This window comes from Rhinolophus sinicus, linkage group LG10 (assembly GCF_036562045.2).
Source record: "Rhinolophus sinicus isolate RSC01 linkage group LG10, ASM3656204v1, whole genome shotgun sequence".
In the NCBI taxonomy this organism is placed as follows: domain Eukaryota; kingdom Metazoa; phylum Chordata; class Mammalia; order Chiroptera; family Rhinolophidae; genus Rhinolophus; species Rhinolophus sinicus.
This window is the reverse complement of record NC_133759.1, coordinates 28,839,725-28,854,966: the sequence shown is the minus strand read 5'-3', so window position 1 is coordinate 28,854,966 and position 15,242 is coordinate 28,839,725. Positions and strand designations below refer to the sequence as shown.

The following is a 15,242-nucleotide window of genomic DNA, read 5'->3' as shown; positions in this document are numbered from 1 at the left end:
TAGTCTAAGCTTACACAAAGGATTTAAAAAGTTAGAAATGTTGTAAACCAAGAATGACTTGAGGTTATCAGCATGCACATACAATTTACACAAAACAGATAAAAAAGAATAAAGAAATATACACCTTACTATAAAGGGATAATTTAATAAAAAATTACCCCCTCTCAAATTTTGAGATCTGACTATGTGTATCTGTGTTCTTACTATAGAAGAACGAAGTTAGTATTCTGGTGTTTCCCAGCAGTTACCCAGTTCTTTCACCAAATCATTTGATAACTTGTGAATGGAGAGAGAGAGATGAGAAGAACAGAGGAGACAGGGTAAAAGGCAGCTTGACTGAGACAGAAAAATTGCCTGAGTCCAATTACTTTTCCAACAAGGCAGTCATGAAAAACACTATAAATGATCTAAAGAATGTTTTTTTAAATTGCAAAAGCTGTCCATTATTGGATTGGGAAATATATTTAGTTATAAGCACCAGCATTATTAAATAAAATATTAAAAAATATAGTAAAGCATAGCACACTTTCCAGGTAGTTAGGGTAAGAATTGTTTCAACTTTTGTTTCAGTTTCATTTGTACATTTACACCTGTGGGAAATGGCTCATAAATGTAAATTTTATTTCTTACTACTGAGTACGGTAAAAAAAAAAGATAAAAATGTGAATGCTATCTACCTGAGACACCTTCAACTCTTAAGTTCAATCATTCTAATTTTGCTATTCCTTTAACAAATTTAATGTCTGGAGGAAGGGAAGAAAGGAGGGAGGGAAAGAAGGAGAGAGAGGGAGGGACAAGGGACAGAGATAGGGAAACCAAAGTTTTCCCTGTGAAAAGTGCTCGAAGACTCCTGGTGGAAAAACATTTCTAAGCCCCAGTGAAGTTTCAGATAAAAGAAAAGGAGAACAATGAGGAAAAGACTCGAAGCTGGTGATCAGAAACAGGAGGTGAAAAGAAACCTATCAGGGAACTCTGAGTAACGGTGTTAGACATGCACACACACATACATACACGTTTTTAGTACACAAATCTATGGAACACATTACTATAGTGAGAATATTGTTAAGCAATGAATGTTTATGCTTCCCCAAAACTCATGTTGAAATCTTAATCCCCAGCGTAATGGTATTAAGTGTGATGCCTTAGGGAGGTAACTAGGTTCTGAGGGTGGAACCCTCATGAAGGAGATTAAGTCCTTATAAGAAGAGACCTCAAGGAGCTCTCATTCCTTCCACCATGTAAGGACACAGCGAAGAGATGGCCAGCTGTGAACCATGAAGTAGGTCCTCACCAGGCAAGGAATCTGCTGACACCTTGATCTTGGACTTCCCAGCCTCCAGAACTGTGAGAAATAAACTTCTGTTGTTTACAAGTTACCCAGTCCATACAGCATTTCTGGTGTAGTAGCCTGAACAGACTAAAACTAGTATTAATAGTATTCAACGTTTAAATGTACGTTTTGAACAAATATATGCTTACCTTTCAGGAGAACTTTATTGATCCACAAAGCTAACTGACACTTGAAAATACATGCTCTTGTGATGTGTCCAAGATAACGTCAGGCTCAGTACAACAGAGTTCTCCAAGTACAAGCCTTGGTTGGCAAATAGGAAGTAAAGAAGACTCAAGAAATAAAGATCCGCTGAGTTCTTCAACTGAGCTGCTGGAAAAACAGCAAATATCTAGAAAAATAAATAAATGAAATAGCTTTAAATATTCCTATCCCAGAAGGAATTCTAAACCAAAGCAAACAATGCAAAAGGCAGGCTGAAAAATTTGTCATATTTTAGGCGTGTAGGGGACAAATGTTAGCCTACTCAGTAATCAGTCTTTCATTATCTATTCTAACTCCTGGAAAGAAGGGAGTCATTTTATAATACCCACAATAAAAGGCATTATAATATTTTTTTAAAAAGTCCAAAATACCTCAATATAAAAACAAATCATCTGTTACTTCATTTTATTGAAATGATATAAAAGTGTTCAAATAACCAACACACTATTCTAATATGTAGTAAAATGATATCAAGTATTAAAATCAAAAATGGAAATTTGACATTTGAAAACAAATGTGAAAAAAATTTCATTGAAAATGGATTCCAAAGCATTAATAAAACGTAAAATTAGAATACAGATGTATCAGTGTGGTAAGTAAACATTACTTGTGAATTAAAAATTAATTTCCATCGCTTTTTTGCCTACAGAAAAAGAAAAATTTCTTATCACCTTTAATGATATACTTCCACAAATCATATCTGACACAGATATATTTCTACATAAAATCTGCAAGAATGACAACTGAATTTCTTAAATAGCTATCCAACTTAAGTAAAGAACCTCTTAGTAATAAATTACTAAACCATTTTATCACTCTCCTCTAGAATGAATTCTATATTAGTTTACTTTACTCCCAATAATGTGTTAAAACCTATTGGTGGTTCACTGTATGTACAAAAGGACAACAGTAATTAGGTAATATAATGTAAAACATAAATCAATAGCATAGAAGTGAAAAATATTAGAGTAAGAGATGTTAACTGAAACCTATTGAGATTCAAAAGAAATTAATTACTTGCAACACATTTTACCATCAAATGCTACTAAAACCAAGTAACAAAGTATGATTGCTAAAGAATACAAATGAATGTGGCATTGATCTCTAGACAGATTTCCAGAAACTATGTTGTACCCTTGTACTGAATACAATAATTCATGTTTTGTTTGTTTGTTTAAGAGAATGATTTATCACATTCTGATGTAGCAGCATTTCCTTATTTTACCTTTCAACCTTATCTGAAAAAGTTACAAACAACACATTTCTAAATTACATATGCATGGAAAATATCTAAATATTGTCAGCACCTCCTTGGACAACAGTACAATCACATGGTTTTGCTGGATGATTGAACTAAAAATTGCTGAACCACTACAAAGAAACCATGTCTTTATGCCTCATCCTTCTCTTGTAAAAATACAGACCATTTTTTATTCTATAGATGACTCTTTAAGAGTGAAAGACATTCAAATATCTTTCAACTATTCTGGCACACGTGTGTTTGATGAATGTGTGTTTACGTAACACATATTTATTGTCAATACTATTCAGAGAATGATGGTTTTTCCTTTCAAGAAGTGTGACATTAACCAAAAGAAAAAGTGACAGTACAACCAGGGTCCTGAGTGGTTGTAATTTGTTTTGTTTCTAAATACACACTTTACACCCAGGTCAATTTTACATTTCTTACACTGCTAGGATTGTAATTTACTTCCTTTTTCTGGCATCAGGGAAACCAAGAAGGGAGGAAAATGCGACAGGCAGAATTAGGAACACAAGACTATCTGTATAGTGAGACTGTATGAAATAACTATACTTCCACAGCAATCCATATTCAGTCTCACTGAAAGGATATACCAGTTCTTTTTCTAGTTATTCTCTATGGAATTGCATAAATACTGAGAAATCTAGAAATAGACATACACATGCACATATAAAAACTATTGTCAGTGTATAAGTTACTGCTGCCCTGGGACTGCAATAATTTATGTAACATCTGTTTTCATATTTTTCTAATTTTTTTTCCTAATTAACATGCATATTTAATGCATAAATGCTCAGACCACCTCTTTTTTCTGCTGACTGTGCCTCCTTATTTTTGAAGTTGTGCACTCCTAGGGAGAATTCAGGATAGAAGGAAACCAAATTCTTATTGAAAGCATTAATTTTAAAATGTAAACAAAGCACTAAACCAATTTTCAAGAAAATACTACTCTTAAGAGTTTTCACAAGAACGTTTCAATCTGGCAACAATAGTCACACAGTAAATTAAGGTCCAAATACCAAAAAGCAACATAAGAACATAATTCCAATGTTCTATTAATCTTCTTCATTTCTCTTTAACTTTTTATAAGAGCTGAGAAACCTATCATAGCATCTGATTTCTTGTCTTCGTAAATTTTGGTAATATTTTAAAAACTTTATGCTTCAGGCAACTAACATACACACATTCTATATAGTAAACATCAAGAAGCATGTAACTATATCTTTTTTAAATTGTAAACTTCAAATACTGTGCAGATGAGAGTAGAGGGGAATGCTTTTACTTTAAAGTTCATTCAAGTACAATCAATTTCCGGAAGCTCTAAATCTGAACTGGGAAATTCAAAATACTACTTACATTTATTTTTAACACAAAAAGTGCAATTAGAGGTTGATCAAGCCAATGCTACAATAACTAAAGTATTCCCAAACAATGCTTAAAATGCCAACACTATGACTCTATCTCTATTTACTTCTCTTTAAAAGTAAACATTTTTTCCTTCCATTTTTTTTAAATTAGTTTCAGGTGTACAAAGCAACGTAATAGTTAAGACATTTAAACCCTTTTGTAAAGTGATAACCCCCCGCCCCAAGCCACTACCCCTCTGACATCTTATATAGTAGCTATTACAATACCATCGACTGTTTTCCTGTGCCTATACATACCTATATATTTAGTTATAGTTGACATTCAATATTATTCTACTTCAGCTTCAGGTGTACAACCCATTGGTCAGGCATCTACACAGTCCATGACATGATTCCCCTGATAAGTCCAGTGCCCATCTGGCACCTTACATGATCTTTACAACATTGTTGATTATATACCCCATTATAATATTAACTACCAATTTGTATTTTTTAATGCCTTCATGTATTTCACCCTGCCCCGAAACCCATTCCCAACTATCACCCTAATATATCTAGTACCTACCTGGCACCATCCCTAGTTATTACAATATTATTGAGTATATTCCTTATGCTATACCCAACATCCCCATGACTACGGTATAATAACCAACTTGTACTTCTTAATCCCTTTCCCCTTAACCCCCCTCCCAACTGAAAGAAGTCCCTCTAAGATTTCTTGTAACACTGGTTTGGTGGTGATGAACTCCTTCAGCTTTTTCTTGTCTGGGAAGCCCCTTATGTGTCCTTCAATTCAAAATGACAGACTTGCTGGGTAGAGTAATCTTGGTTGTATGTCGTTTTTCATCACTTGGAATATGAAATTAATCACTTTAATTTTAATTGGCTAGTTATGTATTTCAGTCAATCATGTAATATTTTTCATCTGTTATCAGAGCTCTTTCAACCCTCCTAGAACTTACAATTTATTTGAGAAAACAGACAGTACCCAATAACCATGCAAATACTTGCAAACAGAGATAAATGCTATTAAAATGGGAGGTGGGGAGCCATCACATTTTATACAGGAGACTTGATTTAGCCCTGAGATCAGCAAAGAACTAAAGAAAGACTATTTAAGATGAGATCGGAAAGGTATGGGAAGTGTTCCAGTCTGGCCACACCAAGTACAAAGGCCTAAAAGCAGTTATGAGATATGCACATTCAAAATAAAAAAAGAGAAGCAGTGCAGACAGTCTCAGCTACTAGAGAAAAAAACACACAAAAAAAAACCATATATTAAACAAAATGGGGCAGAAAAAGTCGACTCAACAAGGCAAAATTACTGAAAGTTTTTATATAAGGTATGGTAATAAATTGCATGTTGAAAAAAATATCAAATTTGGCTGATTTATAGAGAGGGGCAAGAGAAGTGTAGGGGAAGAGTTACGAGTGAGAGGACAATTCCTTAGAATAAGGTGAAAAGAAGGCAGAAAGATTTATGAGAGAACACTCAGCAGAATTAGGTGAAAGATTAGATTCTGTGGAGGACGCAGATCTACAGCAGTTCCAGTCACTAACGTGATCCTGGAAGAAGATCAGTTGTTAGAAGAGCCCAGGTGTGGACTTGGACATGGTAAGGGGTGACTTGCTGAAGATGCCCTGTAGGCATTTCAATGTAAACATCTGGAGCTAGAAGAAGAATCTAGAGCTTTAAGAACGTTCTGGGCTAGAAAAAAATTTAGAATTTACCAGGATATGGGCAATAAAAAAAGTAACAATAACAAAGGCCTACATTCTTTTCCCAAAGGAAAATCCTGTCACACATCCAGTATCTTCCTTGTTGCTAGCTATTATACTGCATCAGAACAGGAAATCATATATTTCATAATTTAACAAACTCATTTAGCCTATAATTGGTTCATTCCATAAGACATATTTGCCTTATCTTAATTTGCTGAATAATAGCCACCATTTATTGGAATGCTCACTCTGGGAAAATAACAAAAAACTATGAAAATATGCTGAAGCACTCTAAAAATGTGTTTCAGGTCATTAATCCTCACAGCAGCGTTAAAAATTTAGTGATTATCGTGCCTAATTTTCAGATGAGAACACTGAGGTTTAGGAAAGTGTAGAGTCATTACTAAAGCCAGTAAGTGATAGAAGCCCATTTCCAACACAAGGCGACCTGAACCCAAGGCCCATGTTCTTTCCACTAAAAAGGAGGGTAGCATACATAGCGTCAAGTCTGGGCTTTAAAATACACCAACCTCGGTTTCAATGCTAGTCCTAGAAGACCACGTAAGCTCTCTGACATTTCCTCACCTGCAATTTCTCCCTCGGTAGGAAGTACTGACGTTTTAGGAAACGTATGAAGTTTCTGTCACAGCCCACTCGGTTGTCCATCACCATTAACGTGACATGTTCCTTCACCAAGAAGTGCCAGCTTGGAGAGGACTTAGAGCAGAAACTAAGACTGACCCTGACTGCTTTGGAAATTTCACAGTATAGGGCTCGGCAGGTCATCAGATAGAGCAACCTCCGCCCACTCCTGTTCTTCCCCAACCTGGGGAAAATGAGCTTCCATCAGAAGATCCACCAGAAGCCAACATCCTAAAAGCTGTCAGTAGAGAATTCAGTAGTGGCTCTAAAACTTTAGTGTGTTTAAAAATCATTTGAGGAGCTTCTTAAAATGGAGATTCCCAAGCAGAACCCCCCCACCCCAGATTCTGATACAGCAGTGAAACCTGTCTTAAAGCTTTCTAAAGCTATGCATCAGCAACAACCATTTTCTATTCTGCAGGTACGTAATTTTTAAATTTTTTGTTGAACATAAATATATAAACTTCATTTAGTCCAATTAAATTGTACCCAACTTAATATTAAAATTTCAGATATTTCTCTGAACAACTACTCTCAAGGTTCCTTTTCAATAGAAAGGGATGATTAAACAAAAGCAGTTTTAACTATACATAAAATGCCTCCATCAACTTTGATTTTCCTTAATACAGATTATAGCTTTATGATTAAAACTAAGTCATTTAGAGATATATATGCCAAGAGACATAGGAGTATTTAAGGAAAATGAATGGTTCAGAAGCAAAATTTTGTTAACAAAAGTTAACCTTTGGTTAAGTAGAATATATTGTGGATTAGTAAAGAATCTTATAAGAGGGTCTAATATGGTAACAGTTATCTCAAAACATGGAATAAGACTTTACTTATAACCCTGCTCAGTGACACCAGTAGATGCTAACATACACTGGTACCAAAGCAGCATTCAGGACAGAAAATGTCCACTATATTCCCAGACACTTCCAATCACTAAAAAATTGAAGTCTGCCCAGCTTCCCTTTTACATGAACCTCAACTGTCACTAGGGAAACGTACATTTCATTCACTGTCCCAGTAGCACCAATTAACATGACATATCGGGACAGCGAGTCAGGGCTGCTATAACAACATTCTAGTAGCTTAGAGATTCTAACAAATTCCCCAAACTGAAAACTTTCACCCAAGGTTAACTGAATTTAGTTTTTTTTTAATTGAAATTTGAAGATGGATGTTATTCTTTCAAGGCTTATCAGTGAAACTAAATGTTAAAGTTTAAGGTTTATTACATAGTATCTCCTTGTATTCCTCTGAATCAAAGAAAATACCCATTCAGGTTTGTTTGTTTGTTGATTTTTTTACCCCATGACTCACATCAGAGTTATGCTAGGAAATAGAAAGTTAAAGATAATAAAAGCTGCTTGAAAAAGAACTTTGGCAACAATAACATCAGTACTATCCTATGATATTGATATGTATAGTCAGTATCTCATTTAATGCCTCCTCACCTCCACCCCACCCCAAAACACACACACACAAAAAACACAGCTACAAGGAGTTTAAGGACACAAGGAGTTTAACGTGCCCAAGGTCTCATCGCTACCATGGTGAAGCTGGGCTTTGAACCCAAGCAATCTGAACCCAGAGTCCATACGGTCTTAACCATTACACCATGCTACGTCAGTTTAAAGGCAGCTGTAAGTGTAATTTACCTGACCAATACTCACTCTTTCATGAATCACCGTAACTTTATAAACCTTATTCTGTATAGCCAACGATCCTAAAAGTACTGACACAATATAAATTTATCCCTCTGGCTTTTATGGAATGAAATTCTTCCAGGTTGTCCAAATAATAAAACATATCTTCACTTCCAAAATGACTCATCTCCTAATAGTATATATATAACATTATTGTCTCCCAAATAGTCATGCTCATTTTTCACTAATCATAGTTGGTACCAAGTTGGATTCCACAATACCCAAGCACCAAACAAAACAGAAACCAATGCATGTACAATTAAAAAACAAAGAACTTTTTTGTGATTTGAAGATTATATGTTTTAATATTTCTCTTGATGCCAACAAGATAACTTTTCTTCTCTAGATCCTAGGTGCATTTAGGATCAAGCTCTGGATACCAAGTTCAAATTAGCTTAAGAATATGAAACAAGAAAGTCTCAATAAGATTATTTAAATGAATTAAAAAAAAAAAGATGGGTCAATTCTGAAGTTGCTTTGAGCACTCGAGGTTCATTCCAATCTTAAAGGCCAGTATAAACGACCATGAAAAGTTAGAGAATTCCAGGAACAGTGGTCTCCCTAAGCAAGCTGCATATCCTGACTCCAAGAAATAAAAATTCTATTAAGATCATGTTAGTCTTTGTCCATTTATTCTGCAGACATAAGGCGTGGGACTTTTCAAAGTAGACATCCTTCACAGTACAATAAGAACACAAGCATATTTGTAATTAAGGTATTCCTTCTTTTAAGTATGTCCCTGTAACTAGGATAAAAATAAGATTTTTGAAGAAATTATTTTAGATAAAAACAGGCTGAAATTTTAAGCATTGCCCATAATTTTATTTCATGTTCTAAATTCTCAGTTCCAGACTTATTAAATTATTCAACATCTCATTAACTACCCCTCCTTATGTTATTCCATTTGTTTCAGAATTCCTTTTTTTTTTTCAATCTATTGCCTTTTTGTAATATCACCTGCCTGTCACCTTTTATCCAATAAACACTGTAATTTATCTTGCTCAAAATGCAAAAAGAAAAACTCAAACCATATCTGACTCCAGTGGACGGAAGTCTATGAAAAGTAGTCACTGTCCCAAGTTATACTAGAATTCTGAGGAAGCTTTAGTTCTCTGAAAACAAAAGTGGACAAAACTAATCAAAACCAGAGAGAGACCAAATATTAAGTTAGCTCTACAAAGGACTCAATTATTTACGATCTATTTTTTTCTGCTTTGTAGCTCATGATTTCCCCATCACTTACTTTACTACCAAACTAGTGTTTATTAATCTCACTGCCTATTCGCTGCTTCTCAAAAAGAAGTAATGGAAATCTAAACTGGATAATGTTGTTAATCACTAGAAGCACAAAAAAATGGTTAAATCAATTACTGGGTACTTAGTATTTTAGGAAAATAATTCCAATGGAGTTGTAGAGTATTAACAACCAAACTAATAGAGTAGCTATGGAAATGGAGAATTGAGAGACAAAAGAACATGAGAAAATGTTGGTACCTAGACATAGAAATGGAAGAAAAATAAATTTAGTAAATTGTCAAAGTTTATAATCTAGGAGTTAAGCAGATTATTTGTATTATGAAAGGAATAACAGAAAGGTAGGGGTAAGAGATAGGAAAAAGGTTAAGAGAAAAACACACACACTATATGACTTCAAACATACAGCTACCTCAGTATCTTGTACCCCTATAAATGGTAGGGTGAGAATGAAAGAAGGAACAAATAAATAATCTCAAATTTTAATTTTTCTAACTTTTATAACAATAAAGCCCAAATAAGGCATCTAACTCTTAGGACATTTAAAAAACAAATAGCCCTAAGTCAATGTTTTAAGAAGTTACCCTCAAAGCCTTTTGTGTTTATCTTTACAGTTATTTCTCTCATCCAAGTTAACAGAAGGGAGGGGTGACAGTTAATGCATGGTTAAGGACCATGCTCATACAAGGACAGATTTTAGTAACGTTTGTGGAAGTTTCAAAAAGGCTGGTAACCCTACTTAGGACATCCTGGATCCCTAGTCCTCTGTACTGGACCACTCATTTCATAAGTAAGTGAACACTAGGCCATCTCCCAGAGCAGCATTTGTGGAAGATTAAAAAAAAAAAAGAAAGAAAGAAAAAGATCTAAAGACTAGGTTACCTAATCTAAAACTGTTGCTTCTTTTAAAACGATGGCCTAAATATTCAGAAAAATGCTATTATCTTTCATTGAAGACATTCAGAAACGTCCTCATCTAAAGACTACCAACATATACAATGTACTTTTATAACTGCCCTTTTGAGCAATGTCTGAAGATATTAACTTCTCAGCCCATGATACTTAGGGTGAAGGTGAGTGTGGTGGGAGAGAGAGGGAGAATGTCCTTAAAGTAAGACTCTTCTTCGTGTTTATTTTAGAAAATGTCATTTTATTTACTTCTCAGAACAGCCCTATGAAAAAGTCTTATTATTACCATTATTCCCACTTACACAAATGAAGAAATGTAAGCATTGTTAATTAAATGCATTCAATATCACACAGTTAATAATTGGTATTTAAATTCAGGTTAGTGACTCTTCACAAGCCTTATCCTTTACACAACATTACAATGCCTTCAAGTATATCTATGAATAATGTAAGTCAAAACCATGTGGTGAATTAAAGTAATCCTTTCATCTCCATCTCACTGGAGTACCTCAAAAACCTACCATCGAGAGAAAAGTTTGTGTCCCCTACAACCATGTACTCATAACATTAAAATCTGAGCTTCAAGGAGCTCAGACATCTATTTCTCTCACTTATTTTCATTCTGAAATACATTGTATCTTGTATTCAGTACTGCGAGAAAGCTCTCTGAAAATATACCTAGCCAAGCTCTGTACTTCAGTCAATGTGATAGACATTAACTTAAGATTAAACTTTCTAAGTGACAAATTCCTTGATAGTTTTCAATATGTTATCTTTGATATATATATACATTTGAGAATCAGACTTTTCAAATGGTATTTCTTTTCAAATATCCTTCTCAAAAAACCAGTGTGCAGGTTGACCAAAGCCAAAATACATCCTGAGCCTCATTCATACAAATGTGCAATGAATATAGACAAATCCTAGAAGACATCTCCAAATACAAAATTACCATACTAAGAATAAATGATAGCAAAACTAGAAAATTCGGATCTGTGGCCTATCTCCACCTCACCTCCAAAGTTGACATAACCAATTGGAAAGAGTTCCAAAGAGCTTATCAGAAAGTACTTCCTGAAGGCAATTCCAGATTTTCCTTATGAAAAACTTGTCACTCTTGTCAGAGGGCTAGACTAGTTTTAACACCTAACAGTTTCTCAGTCAGAACATACTTCAAATGGGGCAGTAAATTTCACATTAAGCCACTTCTCTTATAACATTAAGCTCTTACAATAAAGGAATAATGATGGCCAGAAAACAGAGGTCACATGGTTTTAAGATTCAACCATGTACATATTATGTATCAATTATTTTTACCCAATAGATTGATAAATCATTTTAATTCTCAAGTACGAGAACTAAAAAAAGATAACTAAATTCAAAAAACATTGTGGTGTATTTTCTTTTGATTATGATTACTCTATTTGACCCTCGGTAACTTAGTATATTTTGTGCAATATTTAACCAAGATCTGATGCCTAGAAACCATTTACCATAGCATTATTCTATTAATTTGCTAAGAGCCATGATATTTTAACTTCAGCTTAGTCTCAGGCTTCCATATGCCCAAAACATCCATCCTTAGATTGGTCCAGTTCTCCTCTGGGATAATCTTTATTCTTAAACAAAACCTCTCATTAGAGCAAAAACTCTGCCAAGCAGTGGAGCTCCACTCCCTAATGCACTGGTCTTCCCAGCTTCACACAATTGACAATATTAGTGTGTCTTTGCATGAATGATTCATTAACTTGATTTTTTTAAATTCAACTATAAGTAATGCACTGAATTACATGTACTAAAATTGTGTAGTTTACCTGGCATTTTTAGCAACTAGAATTCTGCTCAACAGCACTTCTGACTTTTAGAACTTAAAGTACCATTTTAATCACTCCACAATGGTTAAATTATTGTCAGAGTTTGTTTGGGCACAGAAAACAGGACCAAATATTTTTAAAAGGAAAAAGAATAGGCTTTTAGTAACCAGAAATTTTGATCATGTAGACAAATCTGACCATGTAGAAAAACAAGCTCATCATATGTGGGAGTTCATTTTATCAACTTCCATGATTAAAGATCAGGAAAAGCGTGCCTCATTTGGGGGAGGTATAACAGTAAATATTAAAATATTTATATTAACATGCTCCATTGCAACAGACACATCTTGTGAAGTTTCTGTGAGTTAAGGAGAAAAGGGGGCTTTATTAACATCCAATAATGCAATACAGAAATTATATTTATGCTATGTGTAATAATAAATGTTTTCATGATACTGAATATACTCTTTCACACAAAGGTAAAGATCATTCACCAAATTGTTTTTGACTAGTGCATTATGTGCTGAAAAAAAACGATAAATCACAGAGGCTGCTCTGTAGTTCTAGGCACATTTATCTTGCTAGTCTCTCTCTTCTCTCTCTGTGATAGACTAGGACAGAAAAAAAATAGGTCTTTTACTCCACCTCTCCCCTACTGAGCTCCTCACTGCCCCTCCCCTCGTTGAGTCTAATTTTCATCAAGTATTTTTATTCTATTATTTTTCTCAAATCTTTATAGCTATGATATGTGGAACATGAGAATATAGTTAATGATAATAAAAAATAAAGGACTGATACATTATTTTAATAAGGAAAATTATGATTAGTAATTATTAATTTGTATGAAAATTTTATATAATAATTTTGGGAACAGACAAATGAAATAAAATAATTAGCATAAGAAATGTTTAATGTAATTAAATATGAGAGACTGTCCTTCAGAAGAGAAAAGGCAAACATAGCACTTTATAACAGTAAATCTTTATAAGCGTTCAGCTCACACATTTTTAAAATCTTTTTGTTAAAATCAAAACATACACTTTGACAAACTGATCATTTCTATATGGAACAAAAACAACAACAAAAAATAATCCAAAACTAGTAAATCATATCACGGCCCCCAAAGAAAGATCTTGACATACACCCACAGCTTCAGATTAAAACTGGTAATCCCAACTCTGGCTCTGCAGTGGAACAGAAGGAAGGGGTAAAATCTAAGAAGAAATAGCTTAATCAAATTCCCCTCCAACAGTTCATTCAATTTTATTGAAGAGAATGATTAACCAGGTAAAAACTACTATAGCTATTAGATTTAAATTAGGCATTTTCCAGAAATCTTTTTGGGAAGTACTATAGAGATAATATTCCAGAGAATAGAAGTGATATGAAAAGTCAGGTAACTACTTATTAAAGTAATAATTTTTAAAAAATCATTTCATTATTTGCAAGTAATTTAAAAGAGTATCATTAAATTGAGGTAATTACAACCCATTAATACAAATTACAGTTTAAAATATTTTCTCAGTAACACCTAGTGTGCACTATAAAAAAATTCCATATATGGTAGTGAATAAAAATGGAACACAAATTGAATCCATTTTAAAGTTTTACATAATGACCTGCAGTGCCTTGTAGCCTCCCTTCAACATGACCTATACTTTTACTTGGAACTGTATAACTTTGAATCCACATTATCAATGTTTCTGTACTCATTCTAAATAATAGCCTAATATACCTACATCTAACTATACATGTTTTCTTTTTTATATTTGAAACATGCAGTTATCAGAGATTATGAAGGAAAAGAATCCCAGGTTGACCATAAAGGAAAAAAAAAAGCTAGAGTACATCTGCAAATTCATAGCTAACCCTCTCAGTACCAGGTTTCAAGCCTGTTGAATTCTGAAGAGCTACAATCAGTACCACAGTTTACAGGATTCAGAATAGGACCTACAGTCATCAAGAAGAAAAATGCTCATTTCTTAAAGAACAGACTAACAACTGTTTTGTTTATAAAGATTACTGGAGGTTTCATGTTATTAAAATATTGCATATCATGCAACCCATTAGGAGCAAAACTATAGCATCACTTCAATACATTCAGAAAAAAAGGTATTTTGATAACATTCAACACCATTCCTGATTTTTAAAATGAAAAAAAAAAACAAAACAAAACATTAACTATAAAAAGAAAACTACCTTAAAAGTGATAAAGTGAATGAAAGGAACCTTTCCAAAAATCTATATCTAACGTAATACATAATGGTAACACATCAGAAGCATTACCCTTTAAAAAAGACTAAGACACATATGCCCACTATCACTTTTACTCGCTATTGTACTAAAATTTCAAGATAACACAGTAATATTAAAATATAATAAAATAAAATATTATAAAATTCATGAGTAAAAAAGGGAAGAAACAAAGTTGTGATTTTTTCCAGATATGATAGTCCACTTAAGACACCCAAGAGGGATCTATAGATGCTTTACTAAATTTAATAAGATAATTCAGAAAGTTTGCTGGACATATGCAAAAATAAGGCTTCTGATTTTGATTTTCCATGTCTACTATACTGGTAAAACAACCCAATTTACGTAAAGTATCCCTTTGCAACTGCCAAAAATGAAAGCACTTTCCCAGATCCCCACCCAGCCAAGCAACCTTCAGCAGTATTTCTGCACTTATTCCTCATCACTTGTTTCACCAACAGTTTGTCTCCTAGACCTGATTATTGTGAAAAAATCTGAAATGTTTTACTACATGCTTCCAGAGAGTTCCCACTGTTTATACGTATCACTCCATTTGAAAGGGCCTACTCACCATTCTTTTCATTTCTTATCTGTAATTCCTCTTCTATTCATGATGGATTTTTTACATGTTCACTTATTTCACATTTTACAAAATTTTTCCAAGTCTAGCAAAATACGAGTATTACTTGCTTATTTAATTATTTAATTTTTCAAAAACTCTTTCATTTTTCTTTTGGGACATATTTATTCAAC

The 15,242-nt window shown here is 33.7% G+C and overlaps 1 protein-coding gene across 3 annotated transcripts in view; it reads right to left on the bottom strand.

The window, feature by feature from the left end:
* TBC1D5 (TBC1 domain family member 5) overlaps nt 1-15,242 on the bottom strand; it is a 489,595-nt gene that overhangs the window by 369,926 nt on the left and 104,427 nt on the right. For all 3 annotated transcript variants that reach the window (XM_019726007.2, XM_074312796.1, XM_074312797.1), the window contains exon 3: nt 1,480-1,682. The gene's annotated coding sequence lies outside the window, so the exon portion shown is untranslated. The remainder of the gene's footprint in view (nt 1-1,479; nt 1,683-15,242) is intronic.